The 21197-nt window shown below is 43.5% G+C and overlaps 2 long non-coding RNA genes across 2 annotated transcripts in view; one reads left to right on the top strand and one right to left on the bottom strand.

Moving 5' to 3' along the window:
- Positions 1 to 21197, bottom strand: part of LOC131491529 (uncharacterized) — a 568938-nt gene that overhangs the window by 347009 nt on the left and 200732 nt on the right. The gene's annotated exons all lie outside the window — the stretch shown is intronic.
- LOC131491530 (uncharacterized) lies at positions 10620 to 13115 on the top strand. The gene is made up of 2 exons (XR_009251503.1): positions 10620 to 10909; positions 11939 to 13115. It is a non-coding gene; the product is annotated as an uncharacterized LOC131491530 (long non-coding RNA).

The following is a 21197-nucleotide window of genomic DNA, read 5'->3' as shown; positions in this document are numbered from 1 at the left end:
TCTTGGCACTTCTTAAGCATCCTCACTTTCTATTCTGAAACTTCAGCAAGATTTCCACATGGTAATGCAAATGGCCTCTGATTAATACCAGGAAATGTTCGTGAGCTTCCTGCTCAGTGCCATCTATAACTGTAACTGCCTATTCCAAAAAAACATTTACTTCTTAATTACAAGGTCATGAACTGAAAAATAAAATTAAATCTAGCACATGGAATGAGAGACGTGTGAGTGTCTGAGGGATGTGTGTACGTGTGTGTGTGTGTGTGTGTGTGTGTGTGTGTGCGCCTATCATGTCTATTTGTCTAATTTTAAGAAAATGAGTCAGAAGCCATTTAAAATCTTTACCAAGATTACACAGCCTGAATGATCCTAAAACGTTTAATGAAAATCCCGATTTAAGATAACCAAGCAAGATCAATTTCCAAAAGCTGCCTTTTCGGTTGAAACATTTCAACATCTGTTTTTAGACCTCCAAATGCTCATGTCCACAGTGGTTGCTCAAGTGTTTCCTTCCCTGAGAAGTGAGGATGAGGGAATATGAGGTCCCTGGGGAAAGGGAAGCCACCTGGTTTGGGTGTTTTATCCATGAGGAAGTAAGAGAAAACCATCGTATTACAAGTCCTTCAAAGCGTTGATAGGAAAATAACTGTAGACGAATTTTGGTTTATAATCTTCTTCTGTACAATAGCTCCTCCAAAAATGAAGAGAGGAGAGGAGTAGGTCTGGGACTTAAACCATTTCTTGTTTCTGGCTCAATTACTTCAACTGTGGTGGCGGGCATGGTGGCGAGTGTTGTGAAGGCCAGGGCAGAGCTTAATCTGAGTATTAATGAAATGTGGGAGCAACTCCCAGCACCAGCAAAATTGGAGAAGACTGTGGAGGTGAAAGCAGGCATCATGAAGGGAGCAGGAGTCACATTCCTGGGCAAAGAAGAGAGGTGTCACCAATCAGAGGAAAGGTGTGTCGCCAACACATCTGAGAAACATCTGGGACCTGGGCAGGTTCATGGTGAATAATTGAGACCAGTGAAGGTTTGGACTCATCCACTGGCCCCCAAAACCTGACTCTCGCTTACTTAGCTCTAGCTTCCTACCTCTAAGCCCCAATAACAACAGGAGAGGAGCCTGGCTTATGGAAGACTTCTAGATCCCCAACAAGCCATCTTCCAAAATCAGGAAGAGACACTGATGCAAACCTAGGTGGGAGAATGGCAGGCGCCAGCTCAAGTTTGAGTTTGGTGAAACAGGCGTACATGAGAGCTCCTTAGGGGAGTAAACACAATGGGAAGATGACAGGGTTTGCCCTCCATTCTCCCCCTTCTGATTCCTACTCTAGGAAGGTTTGTTTTAATATGTCTCAAGTGACTGACTCAGCCTCTCCCACTCCTCCCTCATGGCTCGGTCTCCTCAGTAACAGCAGGGAGTCGAGGATCTTCTTGATGTCCAGGTCTCCAGAACTGCCAGGAAGCAGAGCCAGGACTGGGGAACAATACATAGTTCTCATGGTGGGTGGCAGGCTTAGATGCCCACCCCCTTCGTGGGAGCTGTAAATCAGGCCTCTCCAGATCCACAAGTAACCCCAGAGCCACCTCCATGGTCTGTGTTCACACAGGGAAGCCTAGTTGTGAACATTCCAGAACAAGAGAAGGTGGCCTTAGCTAGAACTGAGAACTTTCCTATGAGAGTTCCTATGAACTTTCCACTTAGCCTATGAGAACTTGAACACTAGACTCTGATGCCTTTGGTTCTGGGATTTTCCTTTAGTCCTGGGCTTCTACAACCAGCCCCCAGTCCAGAATATCTGTGAAAATGCCATAGGATTTACTGAGTGGACCTGGAAAGGAACCAAACTAAAATGACCAGATGAAAATCGTTTCTGGGCTCGATCCATGTGGTAGTTTTCCAACTAGTTTGTCTGAAATTTTTGTTGCATAATTCCCCACCTGTAAAGGTTCCTTTGAAAGACAATTTTCCTATGCTTCAGATAATAGACATCCTACCTGTGAGTGGCTCTAAAACTAATATCAACAAGGAATTAGGAATATCAGTTTTGATGAAACTGAGAATGGGGTGAGCCAGCCCAATAAAATACATGTTTAAAATGTATTTGACATTAGATTTGCAACAGTAATGGTATTTTAAATGTCTGTTGAACAACCTTGTACCCAGCATCATGGACTGAATGCTTATGTTCCCCACAAATGCATACATTGAAATCCTAACCCCTATTGTGACAAAATTAGGAGGTGAGGCCTTTGGGAGTAATTAGATCATGAAGGCAGAACTCTCATGAAGGGGACCTTTGCTCTTATAAACGACACCCCAGAGCTCTCTTACCCCTCTGTTCCATGTGAGGCTACAACAAAAAAACTGGCCCATCTGCAGTCAGAAAGAGAGTTCTCACCCTGATCTCAGACTTCCAGCCTCCAGAACTGTGAGAAATAAATTGTTGTTGTATATAAGCAGCCCAGTCTATGGTGTCCTGTTATTCTGAATAAGAAACCCCAGTTATAGGTTTATATAAGAAGTGGTAATTAAATGAATCAATGCAGTGACTTCCCAAGTCTCTCCATAGCCTACAAAGCCCTACTTGATCTGGCCCCTGGCTTCCTCCCCAACCTCCTCTATTGTCAATCTTACCTTCTCTTGCTCTGCGCAGCCACACTAGCCTTCTTGCTATAACTACAGCATCAGGTAGCATGACCTGACTTCAGACCCTCACCTCTTCCTCAGCCTGTATCACTCTCCAGGAGATCCACATAGCTCCATCCTCCTATCCCCAAGCGCTCAGCAAGGTCTTCCCTGGCAAGGCTACCTACAATAGTAGCTGTTTTCCCTCCATCTCTGGGTCTGGCTTCCTTCTTTATTATCACTTTAATCACTACCTGGCGTGATGTTCCAAAGCTTTTTGTTATTTTGCATCTGACTCTTCCACTTAGAATATAATCTTCATGAGGCCAAGGACTTCAGTTCTTGCTTGATCCTCAATGCCTGAAATGGTACCTGGCATAGAGAGTCCACTTAATAAGTATCCACTAGATTAATTTTTAAAAAGTTAGCAAGTGAATTTTTTTAGTGTTTTAGACTTGTCAGATACCACGGTAAACATTTTCATTTATGTAATCTCAAAAATGCCCTCTCAAGGATTTTCTTTTCTCCACCTCCTCCATTTCCTTCCATCCATCTTGCCATCTCCTAATGGAGTTTATTGCCTAACTACCTATGATTTCAAAGAGTGTTGTCTGGTTTTCACCCACAAAACTTAACACGTTTATTTCTTCTTGTCTATACCTGTCTCTCCCTAGATTTTATGCTCCTGGAAGATAGCAGCATGTTCTTGTTGATCTGTTTTCCCAGAGCTGAGCCAATTCCCAGGCACATCTCAGTGTTCTACAAATATTTACTGAGTGAATGAATAAATGAATGAATGACCTTCCATGTAAAGAGAAAAGAATAAGCAGAGACACAGAGAAGACAAGTATCTAACTCTTTTTTAGTTTTCAGAGGTAGAGTATTTGGAAATGGAATTTAGAATCAGTTAGATTTATATTTGAACCCATCTCTTACACTTACAAATTCTTTAGTCTTGAGCAATTTACATATTCTAAAATTTGATATTCCCTTCTGTAAGCCAGGAATAGATCTCCCTGCTCAAGGATTAAGTAACATAATATAGGTAAGTACCTGGCATGCTAGTTCCTTTTCTTCCATGTGATGCAAGAGAGTTATACATTCTCAGAGTGTCATAACCAATCTAATTGGATTACAGCTCTGGAGAGAAGTGAGAGAATGGAAACAGAGAAGCTGATTACCCATCTGTCTCTATAATGGCTTTCCCTATAGGTGGTTTTTGCCACTTGCATATTGGTGACGACAGGTGCAATTCTTAGGCCAGTGAGAGTTCCTCCATATTGCTTTAGCGCTGAGGGTCCCTTCAACCTGGAAGGGTACAGACATTCAAGATATTTCTATGGTCATATGAGGAAAGCCTGCTCCTCACAGTCTTCCTGGAAGTAAGACATGTACACAAATCTCTTCATGGGCCTTTGCTTTGAATTTAATTACCTGTCAAATAACAGAATCTTAAGAGGCCTTGGGAGAGTCTATCTTCAGTGCAGCATTTAAAAATCCTTCCAACAGTCATTCGTTTTAGTTCAAATTTTTTGTCTCAAAAGAAGATTCTTCTCCGGAGTGATCTATTTCTCCTATATCTCACAATCATGAGAGGAAAGCTTTCTCCAACACGAAGCAACAATTCTGCTTGCAGAGTTCTTTGGAGGCTGAGTAGGGAACCAATAAACACACCTCTCCCATTTGAGTTCTGAATCTATTTAAGAAAGAAACACTGGGGTCAAACAAAAGTCTAAATATTAGTGTTACTGATGGAAAAGTGGTATTGGAAAATGTGAGATGAGAGGTTTAGATGAACTTCTATTCTTTTTTCCTAAGTTCTAGATCTTGAGACAAGACTTGAAGCAAGTCAGGTCTGGCAGCTTCCAGCTACAAGAGCATCGTCACTTGCCTTATTGAGTATAGAAAAGCCAAGACACAAAGGCCACTCGTGAATAGCATTGTTTATCTTATCCAAAAGAGAACTCTCCACCAAAGTAGACTTTTACTTTCTCACCAGAGTCAGGAGCCAAGGAGCAGAGCAATGCTTTTAAATGGGAAGAAGTTCCTATGTTATGGGCTGGCAGGAAGATGGGGATACTGCTCTGGTTGTCCTGGTGCCTTTATCCTGCCTTAGTAAATCCCGGGCCCCTCATGTGTTATTCCCCCAGAGTATAACAGAGCACATGGCCTCCTACTGAGCCAAGGCTTATTTGCACTATGCCAGATTTCTTCTTCCTCACATTCTCTTTTTTAGAATCAGTGATTGTTTTTGTCACCTTATCCCTAGATCTTCTCTAAATTCCATATTTTTAAGTCAAAGGATCCTCAAAAATAACCGCTATGGCTAAGATCAACCATATGGGAATTAGGTTTTCCAACAATGGAAAAACTTTCTGCACACTGTCTGATGCCGACACTTGTGATTTATTGTGACTGAGTACTTCTTTCTTATTCAGTAAATAGTTTATTTCTCTCTCCTAAGTGACTATGCTGTACTTCCCCCAATGGTCTTCACCTACCCATTTGGCCAACCCCCAGGATCAAGAACATTCCTAATTGTAGCCCAGCTTTCCCAAGGGCTTACTGTCATGCCAATTTATATAAGAGGCCAATTTAATGAGGATAGCTCCATTCATGTATCAAAGATGTTAATTAAATTGCCAAATACCCCAACTTCCTCCAATTCACTCAAAGGAGAAAAGAGCCCTTGAATAGCCACCAAGCACCTGATCGAATTCAGACCCTAATTTCTGGGAGCCACAGGAGCACATGAGCAATTCTAGAAATGAGTACTGTGGTTTCAAGGATCAAGAGAGAAAGGAAGGAAAGGTTTGACTAGCAGGAGGGAGACGGTGATCTGCTGAGGGTAAAGAGGACCAAACACATCACAATGGTCCTTTGGCAACTAATAACAAGTATGGCAACAATGATAATAGCCCCCTACATAATATTATACCATAAGTCCTTCCTTTTCATGGGGAACCGTGAGTCTGCTACAATTATCTGGTTAATTAAAGAGGCAGCTGCTGTTAGATAGACTATGCACTAGCCTTGGTATCAATTTTCTGGTGCTACCATACCATTCTTAGAGCTGTGACCTTGGGAAAATCACCTTCCTCGTCTGGAAGATGGGTATGGTAATACCTATGTCACAAGGTTGTTGTATTGCTCAAATGGGAATGAGGATACAAAAGCACTTTGGAAACTGAAGGACTACACGAACTGAAGGTATTTTTATTGCTAATAACAGCTATTATTCCACCATCACTGAAAGGCCTATAAAGGGATGAATATTACATTACCCATTTTACAGACGAGAAGGCAGAGGTACAAAGGACCCAAGTGATTATAACATTGGAAAGTATCATGAGCTTCAGAATCAGGTGGATTTGAATCCCATATACTAGCTGTGTGACCTGGGGGTAGTTACTTAACTTCTCTGAACTTTAGTTTCTTGCAGAAAATTGGTGTTTTTGTGGGAATTGCCCAAGATAATACCAGTAAAGTACATGATACATTTATTTAACACCTAACAAGTATTTAAGAAATGGTAACTGTTATTGTTTAACCAAGTCTACTCTACACAGCAGGATTGTTTCAGCCATCCTTATCTTACTGAATCACTTTCATCGCTTTTTGTTATTTCTGAAAGACCGAGATGTGCACAGCCCTTAACTACTTTTACTTCTTGACTCAATTTGTTTTCGTGGAATACACTGCCAAAAAAACAGGGAGGCAGTCACACAATAGAAAGTTTAGGAGAGACTGTGTTTTAGCTGGACAAGCATGAATGAACAGTTTCCCCTTTGGATATCCACAGGCTCTTACTGGTAGCAATGCTTAAAGGCCGAGTTAATTGGTATCAAGTATGTACTATGTAAAACAAAAGGGTTTCCCCCACCACTTAAAGATAAGTTTTTCAATAAAGGAGAAACTGATGTAACAAGAAAGAGCCTTTGCAGCTGCAAATGGAAAGGCTTGGGACAAAGTGGCCGGTCACCCCAACCCTTCCTCCAGCCTTTCCTAAATCACGAAAAGTAAAAGCTTAGCTGAGACTGGGTGAGGGTGAGCGTACCCCATAGTTCTGGGTACTGTGACTCTCAGCTCCCATCTGTTGGCTGTCCGGGTTCCCCACACCTCACCCACCTGCTATGATAGGGTCACACCGTGTCAGAGACTCTGGACAGCTGGTGAGAAAATCTCATTTAAAACTTGTTCTGTGCCTCCTAGAGAAAGGGGCCCTTGGGTATCAACATTTTAGGCTCAGCTCAAAGCAGAAAGTCCCACTCTAATCTGGACAAGAGAATAGCATGTGTGTGCCTCTGTGTGTGTGATGCATGTTTATGCAAGCGTGTGCTAGCATCTGTATGTATGTGCATTTATGCGTGTGTGCGCACACACATACAACGTCCATTTCTGTGGAGCCCACTTCCTGCCTCAAGAGAGCAGTGAAGAGAGAGGCTATGGTAAGGTGAACCCAGAGCCATGGGGTAAATGTTCTGGCTGCCTCCCATAGCCTCCTGTGCCTCAGACGCTCTGCCTTTTCCCCTTTGCGCAGTGAACATCTCATCCTTCCCTTCTCCAGTCAGTGGACCTCTTCCAGTGAACCATCCTTGATCTCTAAAACTTAGTCAAACCCTCCCTTATTTCAAACTCCAAAACTGTGTCCCTTTCCCTGAGTAAATCACTCTCCTTCATGACATTTACCAGGAGCGCGTTTTGACATTTTTTGAGTGATCAGTTTGTCTCACCCACTAGGTGGAAATCTTCATGAGAGCAGGACAACATCTGTTATTGTTTACTAGTGTGTCTAGGCACATGGCAGATCCTACAAAAATACTTGGTACTTTAGGGAACCTTGAGTGGAGTCATTCCTAGTCTCTGCCTTTAGTACCTCCTTCTAGTAGGCAGAGGAAACTTGCAAATAGATCCTTACATTAGAATGTGCCAAGGGCTAGGGTACAAGTTTGTACTTGCAGCTGTAAGACTAAATACAGATAAGGAAAACTTTCTTTGCGTGGGCAGATTGTTCAGGGAGGACTCTATAGGGGCCATGCATGAGTTCCACTTTGACACACAATTCAGAATCCACCAGGCAAGGGAAGTCTAGCCCAGAGAACTAACAGCATGTCCAAAGATGAGGGATGTGACAGCAAAAGCAGGCTTGGGACTTTTCCATATCTAAGAGCGGAAATGATGTAGGCTGCAAGACGATATGGAAAACGATGCCAGAGAGGGCAAACTGACTTGCATTCCTGCTTCAGAGGAGCAAGCCGCTCCCAAAATTCTTTGATGGAAGGAAAGATCAGAACAATGGCCACCTGAAAGAATGTGAAAAATGATCTTAAAAAATCGGCTACCGGCAGCTCCTTAGGCTGAAGCAGCTGAAGCAGATGGTTTAGACCAGTGGTTCCCTAAGTGTGGTCCCCCAGTCGGCAGCATCTCTGGGGAGCTGGTAAGAAATGCAGATCTTCAGGTGCCCCTCCAGAACTGCTAAATCAGAAACTCTGGGTGTGCAGCTCAATCATCTGTGCTTTAACAGACCCTCCAGGTGATCCGACACAGTTGGAGAACTACTGGTTTATGGAGGTTCCTGGAGGGCTGTAGCTCTTTTTTTTCCTCCAGGATATAATTCACAGAGGTTGATATAAGAAGGAGTTCTTGAAAATAGCATTTTATTTATTGGCAAATAAACAAGGGCTTTGACATATCCAAGGGGCCTTCAGTCTTAAGGTACTTCCCCTTCAGGGAGACTGAGTTCTGCCAGCAAAAACAGTGCCTCCTGTTGCAAGACAGGTGCTTCTGCCTAACAGGGGAGAGGAGGAAGCCTTGCTCAGGGTATGAGGGCAAACCTGGGACCTCCTCTGGCCACAGCCTGCCAAGCCTGCCTATGGGTCTGGAAATCAGGACAAGACAAGATTCCCACGTACAAAATTAGAACTTGGAATCAGATTAGTTATCTTGGAGAGACTTAGCAGGGAGGAATGTTATCACTGTACACATCTACACACACACAGGTCTATATGAAACTGAACTGAAACCATACAGTCTTCCAAGAGAAAGCCACCAGCCAGAGACAGCAAAGGAGCTACAGGATGCCTGTGCTACCCCTTGCCTAGAAAATTCAGGAACTGGGTTTCTATGGATTGTCTCAGGTCAGCCTCATCCCCCTGCATTGCCATAGCCTGCATTCCCATCCAGTCTGGGTTGGATGCAGCCTTCAGGGGACACTTCTAGATGTGTAGGACTTTTGTAATCACCTGTCAAAAGGAAGTAACATAAAGTCCAAGATACAGCAGCCAGTTGCAGTGTTTTATTTTTTAGACAAAGACTGTAATTACCCCTCAAAATGACTGAATCACAAAGCACTATGGTGTGGCTTGATGACTGCGAAGGAGCATTGGATGTGGTATAAATATTCTTTTCTCTCACTCAGGTCATTAACTTTTAGCACCTCATTCTTTGGCTGCCTCCCTTTCCACGGTGATCTGCCCACTTCTATGGCATCAGGGGGAAACACAAGGGGTTTAGAATGGGATGGACCCGGGCAGCTCCAACATTCACCAGCTGGGTGACCTTGGATAGGTCATTTCACTTCTCTGAACTCCACTTATCTGTGAAATAGGGAAAATAAGAACCTGCCATTTTTGTGAGGATGGAAGGAGATGATGTTTATGAAAAGTCCAGGATAATGACTGGTCCACTCTAAGAGATCAGTACATGTGGTACCTCTCCCTTCCCAGGGGGTTGTTGTAAAGACTACCTGAGATCGTATGTGAGAGGCACTTAGTGTGCTGTGAACATGTTATGTAAGTGTTGGCTGTTGTTATTCCTCTTCTCCTCTTTCCTTCTAATTTTTACCTCCAAGCTTTTCTTTACCATGGTTTTAGTTTTCATGGCAATTACACAATATTAGCTTTAAAAAGACACCCACTAAGTGTCATGCCCACAGCTACATGCGTCCCATACACTATCTCATTTAATCCACACAATGATTGGTTAATTCTCCCCCTTTTTTTTTAGAGCTAAGCAAATGCAACTCCAAGGAGTTACCTGTGGTTTAGGGGGCTCTGCAGTCAGGACTAGCTTTTGAGCCTGTCTCAGTCTGATGCTGCACATGGTCTCCCTGGGAGAGGCCTTGAAGGTCTTTGTCACCCAATCCCAATGCTGTAGCCACAAGGGACTTGTCCAGGGTCACATAACAAATTACAGGAAGCACCAGGGTTCAACTCACAGCTCCCAGTGCTCAGGCTCCAAGATCTCTGCTCCTATGTCTGTTTCAATCACACTCTCCAGACTCAGGAGAGGCAAGATCTAAATCATCCTTTCCCAAACTATCACCTAGGAGTCTCTAGTTTGACAAAGAATTCTCCTAGGGTGCTTTCTTTGTGGAGCTTCTAATCCCAGAGTGAGGTGGGGGGCGGGGGGTAGAGGGAGCTTCAGGAGCTTAGTTCCTGTTTATCCACGTGTCATTCTTCTAGTCCCTGGGGTTATAATATCCATTTAGAAAGATTAAATCAAACAGGATTGGGGACAGAGAAAAGGGAGCTAAGACAGAGGCAGAGAGAGAAGAAAGTGGAATTCTCTAAGCATTAAAATAAAGAACCTAAGACATTACTAATTCTCAAATAGGTATCACTTCTTAAAGGCAAGCTGCTCCTTGGGAAATCACAGGCAGGTGAAGGCAGTTTGGGTGATTATTTTTTGTCCATGAACCTGGCTTTTCTTTCCAGCATTCTCAGGTGCACTGGAGGCCCTGGGAAGAGAGAGGACTTTTTCAAAAGACACTTCCACCTCCTAATCCCTGTGCCTACAAACCAAATATTGATCTATTTAGTAAACCAGCCTGTGGGAGGAGAGATTGTAAAGCCCTGTTTACTCAGCAGTTGGGCCCCCCTGACAGCTGTTCAATGGGGGATTATGATGTCACAGTGGTAATTACACTATAAACAAGGGATGGGGAGAATAAAGCATGAAAGGAAACTGTAGGGCTAGTTACCAGGCAACGTAAAATATGTAACCTGAAACCCGACAAGCATGTTAATTTCCTTGCAAGCCTCCCAGATGTCCTCACTTTATGGCCAACGCTCAGTTTCAGTTTCAATTTGTTTATTTGCCCTTCTTCAGTCACAAATGTGGAGCTGAAAATACTGGAAGAGAGGAGAGAAAGCAAAGAAAAACGAGAAAAGGAGGGCTTGTGTTTTCCTCCTGGGATGTAAGCAGTCAGGAGAAAGCTAAGAGGCTTGGACTTCTTAGAAAGATATGGAGGTCATTGCCGGAGGAGGGAGCAGAACCAGGTAAAGCCGCAAAAGGCAACTGAGCAAGTGAGCCAGGGGAGAGAGGAGGAAGAGGGGAAAAAGGAACAAAAAGTGAGAAGATGAAAGTGATTAAATGAGAGAAAGAGAAGAAGACTCCACTTCAGGATCAGCTCCCAGAGGCTAGAAGGGGCCCCAGAGCCCCGCTGCACAGCCCCCCCTAGTGGTTGCCCCACATCTTCTTCCATCCCTTTGGTGCCGTAACACTCCGTATAACGCCCAGCAGTCCTGCAATCCTTTGGGCAGCTGCATCCACAAGTTCTTATGTTGAGCTGAAATCAGCTTCCCTGTTGTAAACACCTCCCCTCAGGCTCAGGAACAGTAACTCAGCCCCACAGAGACTGGGAAACAGGAACGAGGTATATACCCTGTGTTTTCCTGCTCCTGGATTCTCATCCTGTCCACAGTTCTCCCTCCCAAAAGTGTTTTTGTTTTTGTTTTTTAAATCAAATTCTTCCTTCCGCACCCCCCCCAACCCCGCCCGAGCAATTTTCAGTTTGTCAATGTTCCTCTTAGAATCCTGGCTTTGAAACTAGACACCCCCTCAGGCGAGGTCCGACCTCACAAAACTAAGTAGGATGGACCTCAGCCCCACCTTCAGGCCCCCTCTCTTCAGACAGCTGCAGAGGTGTGCTGGCCAGGGCTGGAGCAGCCTCAGGAGAACTGTGAGGTTTCCAGCAATTCCGTGAGTTGGTTTTTAAATCACTGGTAGCTTGAAATCTACCATGGTGACAGTAGTTACACCGTAGATATTGGCAAACACAACAAATCATGGCTGCCCTTCCCCATCCTCCAGAGAGCTAATTTACCAGCTCACCGCTGTTCCTGGCCAATCACATTTGGCCTCTTTTGGGATTCAGTGATTCACAGGGGATTGACAGAAACCTGTAGCCGGGGACCCCTGCAAACCACAGACCTCCATACAAAAGCTACAGAAGAAGGATTTGTGCTAGGTAGATGTAAAGAATATGGAACAGGATTTTAATTCCCCTTGACTCTTTTCATCTATAGTGACCACCTTTGCTGACTGAGACCATTTCTCTTGGGACTGATTTCCACAGGCCACTTCCAGAGCCAGATGCCGAATGACCAAGTTGGGGGCCCAAAGGGAGGAGGGGAGTTCACTGAACTGAATTGTAGAGGCTGCAGTGCTCCTGGTATAGGCACAAAAACAGCAGCGGGTACGATCAACAGCTTTTCTGCAAACTTGAAGATTCTGTCACATTTCTCCTCCTCCTAAATTCTAATAATAACTGTCTAGAATGACAGTTTGGTGACAAGGCTAAATTCCAGTCCTGGCTCGGCCACTCCCTCGGTGTTTGATTGGAAGCCTATGCTTGTCCCTCTCTGGGCCTCAGTGTCCCTGTCTGTCAGCAGTGAGGTTGGAGTCTGAGGACCTCTGAGTCCAAATGACTTTTGCAGCTGGCTCCAACATGGGCCACAGCACTGATATTCTCACAGGCACGGCAAGCTGAGCTCGGCACTGGGGGAGGAGCGTTTTTCCACACAGCAATTCTCACTGTGAGGACTTGTTTCTCGCCTCCACTCCTCCTGTTGTCCTGGGGATGCTTTGTTTGTTGTGGCTCTCCTCAGATGCACTACAAGTCGTCCTTGATATTGCAGCCTTGGGCCACGTTCTCTCCCAGGGAATCTCACCCGAGTCCAAGCTAACTTCCAGTCACTTCCTTAAACCCAGCAACCAAGCCTCAGATGGAGCGGAGACCTGGAGGAACTTGGCAGAGATCTTCCCTTTGGCTCTTACCTGAGCTGTTCACAAGGGAAGATGCACAATGTTTTCCTCTGCCAACATTATGACAACTTAGGAAGCATCCCAGTCCTGGTGCTCGGCATCCTCAAGCCGCCTTCCTCTCGAGAGTCCAGGTTTTGAAGTTAGAGTTCAACATCACTTGCCAGCCCATGCTGATTTCCTCTCCCGTTGCAGCCCCTGCTTCCTGCTCAGCACTGTATACCTCTTGCCCCCACTTCCCGATCACTCTTCACACACATGTCCCTGTGACCTGATTCCTTTGAGGGTCTGTTCAGATGTTATGTCCCAGGCTTGCCTCTGACAGCTCTGTATGAATAGCAACCCTCCACACATCCCTCCTTACCCCCCTCCCGGTTTGGTCTGTCAGACTGTCACCATCAGACTGATGTATTTACCTGCATTTAACCCTTTCTCAAACATTAGATCCATGAGCACAGGAGCTTTGTTTTGTTGACCTCTAAATCCCCAGTGCCTGGAACAGTGTCTGGCAGATGACAGATACACTATTAATACCTGCCAAATGACTGAATCTACAGTCCTCATTATTTGCAGATTCCATGTTTGTGAATTTGCCTTGTCCCTAAAATTTATTTGTAACCCCCCAAATCAATATTTATGGCCATTTCATGGTCATTCACAGGCTTGTGCGGAGGGGTGAAACATTTGATTTGCCTAACGCACCTGTCCCCAGTTGAAGTTGAGCAAAGTGATGCTCTGCCTTCTTATTTCAGCTCTCTTTTGTTTGCAGTCTATCTGGTGGCACGTTTTTCACACCTTTGTGCTTTTTGTCAGTGATTTCACCGTTTAAAATGGTCCAAGCACAGTGCTAAAGTGCTGTCTAATGATCCTAAATGCAATAAGTCTATGATCGACCTTACAGAGAAAATACATGTGTTAGATAAGTGTCATCCAGGCATGAATTATAGTGCTGTCAACCATGAATTCAGTATTAATGAATCAACAATATTAAATAACGTCCTTAAACAGAAATACACGTGAAACAAGGTTACGTACTGAATCTCCTGATGAAAATGTTTTGACCAGAGGCTCACAGGAGCCTAACCCTATATTTCCCCTAGAAGCAATGTTCATATTGTTTAATTCAGTGTCCACAGGCACTTTATAGCTATCATGAATAATGAAAATCATTTGTAGATGGGTTTGAATTTTGAGTGCTAACCCATTAAAAGCCATGATGATATAGTGGGTGACTATGACTCTCTGAGCCTTAGATTCCTAACTGTCAGTTGATCATAATAGTGCCTATCCTCATAGCTGTTCAAAAGAATAAGTTAGATGATTAAAGTAACTAAATGCCTAGTGTAGCACATGGCCCAATGAGAGGAGACCATAATCACCAACTCCTCTTACCTTTCTCTTGTTCATAAACATATTTGCAGTCCACAGGACAAATACATTTTGCTTTCCTGCTTATCAAAAGCATTTCTCCATGTAGTTCTCAGGACTTTGAAAAAGCCTATCAGTTGCCCTGATCCTTTCTCTTACTGTTGGACAATGAGCTTACATCAAATTTTGAATTATGCGATGAACAACTTTTTTCGTTGTTAATGTAACTTTTCCTCTTTCTTAAGGAATTCATTTCTTTAGATGAAAGTTCTAGGAGTGGAATTACTAATTCAATGGGTACAAATAGCTATACAGTGCTGAGAGTAAGTTTTGATGGTGGTGATAAGAAGAGACTTCTTGGCAGATACTTGGTTGGGTGTGTGTGCACAAGACTTAGAGGTTCACCAAGTGATTCACCCATTCTCCTGCAGCTTTCAGCTTCTTAAGAGAATACAGACCTGGGAGAAGGCTTAGCAAGCAACTACCTCATTATATCAAGAGGGAAACTGAGGTTATAGAAAAGAAATGGCTTGGACTTGAGGGAAGATGGCGGCGTAGGAGGACGCTGGGCTCACCGCGCGTCCTGCTGATCACTTAGATTCCACCTACACCTGCCTAAAGAACCCAGAAAACCGCCAGAGGATTAGCAGAACGGAGTCTCCGGAGCCAAGCGCAGACGAGAGGCCCACGGAAGGGGAGGAAGGGCGGCGAGGCGGTGCGCGCTCCACGGACTGGCGGGAGGGAGCCGGGGCGGAGGGGCGGCTCGCCGGCCAAGCGGAGCCCCGGAGTCTGGCTGGCAAAAGCGGAGGGGCCGGACGGACTGTGTTCCGACAGCAAGCGCGACTTAGCGTCTGGGAGGTCATAAGTTAAAAGCTCTGCTCAGAAAGCGGGAAGGCTGGAGGACAAAGGGAGGGAGAGCTGCTGAGCCCCCAGACGGCAGAGCTCAGCTTGGCGGGGAACAAAGGCGCTCGCCAGCGCCATCTCCCCCGCCCATCCCCCAGCCAAAATCCCAAAGAGAACCAGTTTCTGCCAGGGAACTTGCTCGCTCCGCGCAAACACCCAACTCTGTGCTTCTGCGGAGCCAAACCTCCGGCAGCGGATCTGACTCCCTCCCGCTGCCACAGGGCCCCTCCTGAAGTGGATCACCTAAGGAGAAGCGAGCTAAGCCTGCCCCTCCTGCCCCCGTGCACCTTGCCTACCCACCCCAGCTAATACGCCAGATCCCCAGCACCACAAGCCTGGCAATGTGCAAGTAGCCCAGACGGGCCACGCCACCCCACAGTGAATCCCGCCCCTAGGAGAGGGGAAGAGAAGGCACTCACCAGTCTGACTGTGGCCCCAGCGGTGGGCTGGGGGCAGACATCAGGTCGGACTGCGGCCCTGCCCACCAACTCCAGTTATACACCACAGCACAGGGGAAGTGCCCTGCAGGTCCTCACCGCTCCAGGGACTATCCAAAATGACCAAACGGAAGAATTCCCCTCAGAAGAATCTCCAGGAAATAACAACAGCTAATGAACTGATCAAAAAGGATTTAAATAATATAACAGAAAGTGAATTTAGAATAATAGTCATAAAATTTAATCGCTGGGCTTGAAAACAGTATACAGGACAGCAGAGAATCTCTTGCCACAGAGATCAAGGGACTAAGGAACAGTCACGAGGAGCTGAAAAACGCTTTAAACGAAATGTAAAACAAAATGGAAACCACGACGGCTCGGATTGAAGAGGCAGAGGAGAGAATAGGTGAACTAGAAGATAAAGTTATGGAGAAAGAGGAAGCTGAAAGAAAGAGAGATAAAAAAATCCAGGAGTATGAGGGGAAAATTAGAGAACTAAGTGATACATTAAAAGGAAATAATATACGCATAATTGGTATCCCAGAGGAGGAAGAGAGAGGGAAAGGTGCTGAAGGGGTACTTGAAGAAATTATAGTTGAGAACTTCCCTGAACTGGAGAAGGAAAAAGGCATTGAAATCCAAGAGGCACAGAGAACTCCCTTCAGACGTAACTTGAATCAATCTTCTGCACGACATATCATAGTGAAACTGGCAAAATACAAGGATAAAGAGAAAATTCTGAAAGCAGCAAGGGGTAAACATGCCCTCACATATAAAGGGAGACCTATAAGACTCGTGACTGATCTCTCCTTTGAAACTTGGCAGGCCAGAAAGGCTTGGCACGATATCTTCAGTGTGCTAAACAGAAAAAATATGCAGCCGAGAATCCTTTATCCAGCAAGTCTGTCATTTAGAATAGAAGGAGAGATAAAGGTCTTCCCAAACAAACAAAAACTGAAGGAATTTGTCACCATGAAACCAGCCCTACAAGAGATCCTAAGGGGGATCCTGTGAGACAAAGTACCAGAGACATTACTACAAGCATAAAACATACAGACATCACAATGACTCTAAACCCGTATCTTTCTATAATAACACTGAATGTAAATGGATTAAATGTGCCAACCAAAAGACATAGGGTATCAGAATGGATAAAAAAACAAGACCCATCTATTTGCTGTCTACAAGAGACTCATTTTAGATCTGAGGACACCTTTAGATTGAGAGTGAGGGGATGGAGAACTATTTATCATGCTACTGGAAGCCAAAAGAAAGCTGGAGTAGCCATACTTATATCAGACAAACTAGACTTTAAATTAAAGGCTGTAACAAGAGATGAAGAAGGGCATTATGTAATAATTACAGGGTCTATCCATCAGGAAGAGCTAACAATTATAAATGTCTATGCGCCAAATACCGGAGCCCCCAGATATATAAAACAATTACTCATAAACAAAAGCAACCTTATTGATAAGAATGTGGTCATTGCAGGGGACTTTAACATCCCACTTACAGAAATGGATAGATCATCTAGACACACAGTCAATAAAGAAACAAGGGCCCTGAATGATACATTGGATCAGATGGACTTGACAGATATATTTAGAACTCTGCATCCCAAAGCAACAGAATATACTTTCTTCTCGAGTGCACATGGAACATTCTCCAAGATAGATCATATACTGGGTCACAAAACAGCCCTTCATAAGTTTACAAGAATTGAAATTATACCATGCATACTTTCAGACCACAATGCTATGAAGCTTGAAATCAACCACAGGAAAAAGTCTGGAAAACCTCCAAAAGCATGGAGGTTAAAGAACACCCTACTAACGAACGAGTGGGTCAACCAGGCAATTAGAGAAGAAATTAAAAAATATATGGAAACAAACGAAAATGAAAATACAACAATCCAAACACTTTGGGACGCAGCGAAGGCAGTCCTGAGAGGAAAATACATTGCAATCCAGGCCTATCTCAAGAAACAAGAAAAATCCCAAACACAAAATCTAACAGCACACCTAAAGGAAATAGAAGCAGAACAGCAAAGGCAGCCTAAACCCAGCAGAAGAAGAGAAATCATAAAGATCAGAGCAGAAATAAACAATATAGAATCTAAAAAAACGGTAGAGCAGATCAACGAAACCAAGAGTTGGTTTTTTGAAAAAATAAACAAAATTGACAAACCTCTAGCCAGGCTTCTCAAAAAGAAAAGGGAGATGACCCAAATAGATAAAATCATGAATGAAAATGGAATTATTACAACTAATCCCTCAGAGATACAAACAATTATCAGGGAATACTATGAAAAATTATATGCCAACAAATTGGACAACCTGGAAGAAATGGACAAGTTCCTAAACACCCACACTCTTCCAAAACTCAATCAGGAGGAAATAGAAAGCTTGAACAGACCCATAACCAGTGAAGAAATTGAATCGGTTATCAAAAATCTCCCAAAAATAAGAGTCCAGGACCAGATGGCTTCCCAGGGGAGTTCTACCAGACGTTTAAAGCAGAGATAATACCTATCCTTCTCAAGCTATTCCAAGAAATAGAAAGGGAAGGAAAACTTCCAGACTCATTCTATGAAGCCAGTATTACTTTGATTCCTAAACCAGACAGAGACCCAGTAAAAAAAGAGAACTACAGGCCAATATCTCTGATGAATATGGATGCAAAAATTCTCAATAAGATACTAGCAAATCGAATTCAACAGCATATAAAAAGAATTATTCACCATGATCAAGTGGGATTCATTCCTGGGATGCAGGGCTGGTTCAACATTCGCAAATCGATCAACGTGATACATCACATTAACAAAAAAAAAGAGAAGAACCATATGATCCTGTCAATCGATGCAGAAAAGGCCTTTGACAAAATCCAGCACCCTTTCTTAATAAAAACCCTGGAGAAAGTCGGGATAGAAGGAACATACTTAAAGATCATAAAAGCCATTTATGAAAAGCCCACAGCTAACATCATCCTCAACGGGGAAAAACTGAGAGCTTTTTCCCTGAGATCAGGAACACGACAGGGATGCCCACTCTCACCGCTGTTGTTTAATATAGTGCTGGAAGTTCTAGCATCAGCAATCAGACAACAAAAGGAAATCAAAGGCATCAAAATTGGCAAAGATGAAGTCAAGCTTTCGCTTTTTGCAGATGACATGATATTATACATGGAAAATCCGATAGACTCCACCAAAAGTCTGCTAGAACTGATACATGAATTCAGCAAAGTTGCAGGATACAAAATCAATGTACAGAAATCAGTTGCATTCTTATACACTAACACTGAAGCAACAGAAAGACAAATAAAGAAACTGATCCCATTCACAATTGCACCAAGAAGCATAAAATACCTAGGAATAAATCTAATCAAAGATGTAAAAGATCTGTATGCTGAAAACTATAGAACACTTATGCAGGTAATTGAAGAAGATATAAAGAAATGGAAAGACATTCCCTGCTCATGGATTGGAAGAATAAATATTGTCAAAATGTCAATACTACCCAAAGCTATCTACACATTCAATGCAATCCCAATCAAAATTGCACCAGCATTCTTCTCGAAACTAGAACAAGCAATCCTAAAATTCATATGGAACCACAAAAGGCCCCGAATAGCCAAAGTAATTTTGAAGAAGAAGACCAAAGCAGGAGGCATCACAATCACACACTTTATCCTCTACTACAAAGCTGTCATCATCAAGACAGCATGGTATTGGCATAAAAACAGACACATAGACCAATGGAATAGAATAGAAACCCCAGAACTAGACCCACAAACGTATGGCCAACTCATCTTTGACAAAGCAGGAAAGAACATCCAATGGAAAAAAGACAGTCTCTTTAACAAATGGTGCTGGGAGAACTGGACAGCAACATGCAGAAGGTTGAAACTAGACCACTTTCTCACACCATTCACAAAAATAAACTCAAAATGGATAAAGGACCTGAATGTGAGACAGGAAACCATCAAAACCTTAGAGGAGAAAGCAGGAAAAGACCTCTCTGACCTCAGCCGTAGCAATCTCTTACTCGGCACATCCCCAAAGGCAAGGGAATTAAAAGCAAAAGTGAATTACTGGGACCTTATGAAGATAAAAAGCTTCTGCACAGCAAAGGAAACAACCAACAAAACTAAAAGGCAACCAACGGAATGGGAAAAGATATTTGCAAATGACACATCGGACAAAGGGCTAGTATCCAAAATCTATAAAGAGCTCATCAAACTCCACACCCGAAAAACAAATAACCCAGTGAAGAAATGGGCAGAAAACATGAATAGACACTTCTCTAAAGAAGACATCCGGATGGCCAACAGGCACATGAAAAGATGTTCAACGTCGCTCCTTATCAGGGAAATACAAATCAAAACCACACTCAGATACCACCTCACGCCAGTCAGAGTGGCCAAAATGAAGAAATCAGGAGACTATAGATGCTGGCGAGGATGTGGAGAAACAGGAACCCTCTTGCACTGTTGCTGGGAATGCAAATTGGTGCAGCCGCTCTGGAAAGCAGTGTGGAGGTTCCTCAGAAAATTAAAAATAGACCTACCCTATGACCCAGCAATAGCACTGCTAGGACTTTATCCAAGGGATACAGGAGTACTGATGCATAGGGGCACTTGTACCCCAATGTTTATAGCAGCACTCTCAACAATAGCCAAATTATGGAAAGAGCCTAAATGTCCATCAATTGATGAATGGATAAAGAAATTGTGGTTTATATACACAATGGAATACTACGTGGCAATGAGAAAAAATGAAATATGGCCTTTTGTAGCAACGTGGATGGAACTGGAGAGTGTGATGCTAAGTGAAATAAGCCATACAGAGAAAGACAGATACCATATGGTTTCACTCTTATGTGGATCCTGAGAAACTTAACAGGAACCCATGGGGGAGGGGAAGGGAAAAAAAAAGAGGTTAGAGTGGAAGAGAGCCAAAGCATAAGAGACTGTTAAAAACTGAGAACAAACTGAGGGTTGATGGGGGGTGGGAGGGAGGGCAGGGTGGGTGATGGGTATTGAGGAGGGCACCTTTTGGGATGAGCACTGGGTGTTGTATGGAAACCAATTTGACAGTAAATTTCATATATTAAAAAATAAAATTAAAAAAAAGAAAAGAAAAGAAAAGAAAAGAAAAGAAAAGAAAAGAAAAGAAAAGAAAAGAAAAGAAATGGCTTGTCCAAGGTGATATGACCAGTCAGTGCCAGATAAGGATGGGGCCCCAGGTCCACTGACTTTCAGATCAGTCTTCTTCCTACCACCCCTTGGCCATAATGAAAAGTAAAGTTTTCCTACCAGGCATAGTAATGTTACTTTCTCAAGCTTTTAGGACCTATCACTTTGAGGAAAGGAAATGTGATAGATAAAGTTTGTTTCCTACTGAGAAATTTAAATGTGCTATTCTGTTCACTTCTTCCTTTAACTTCTGTGTTGACATAGTGACTAGCAGGATAGAAAAAGAGGCTTTGTGTTCAAGAACATGGTTCAATTTCAGAAAGACCGAGGGAGAATCTAAAGCCAACCAACACAGTTCTGTCCCTGCACCTGTTGTGGAAACACTTTTCACTCAACTGTTTCCTGTAGGAGGTACCAAGACTACAACTTTTCTCACGAGACTGTGAAGCACAAACTAAGCAGCACTTTTCTGATATGAAGATAGCAGTATGCACATAAACCATCATGACAGTAATTAATGGTTCCTAGAAAATGACAAGGCCTTGAGGAGTCGTCTGCTCTATTAATACAATTTTCAAACCACTCTAAAACTCAGTTGTCTACTTTGCCTCAGAAAGTTCCC

This window comes from Neofelis nebulosa, chromosome 12, assembly GCF_028018385.1.
Source record: "Neofelis nebulosa isolate mNeoNeb1 chromosome 12, mNeoNeb1.pri, whole genome shotgun sequence".
Taxonomy (NCBI): Eukaryota; Metazoa; Chordata; class Mammalia; order Carnivora; family Felidae; genus Neofelis; species Neofelis nebulosa.
The sequence above is the reverse complement of the archived record's forward strand: the minus strand, read 5'-3'. Positions and strand labels throughout refer to the sequence as shown.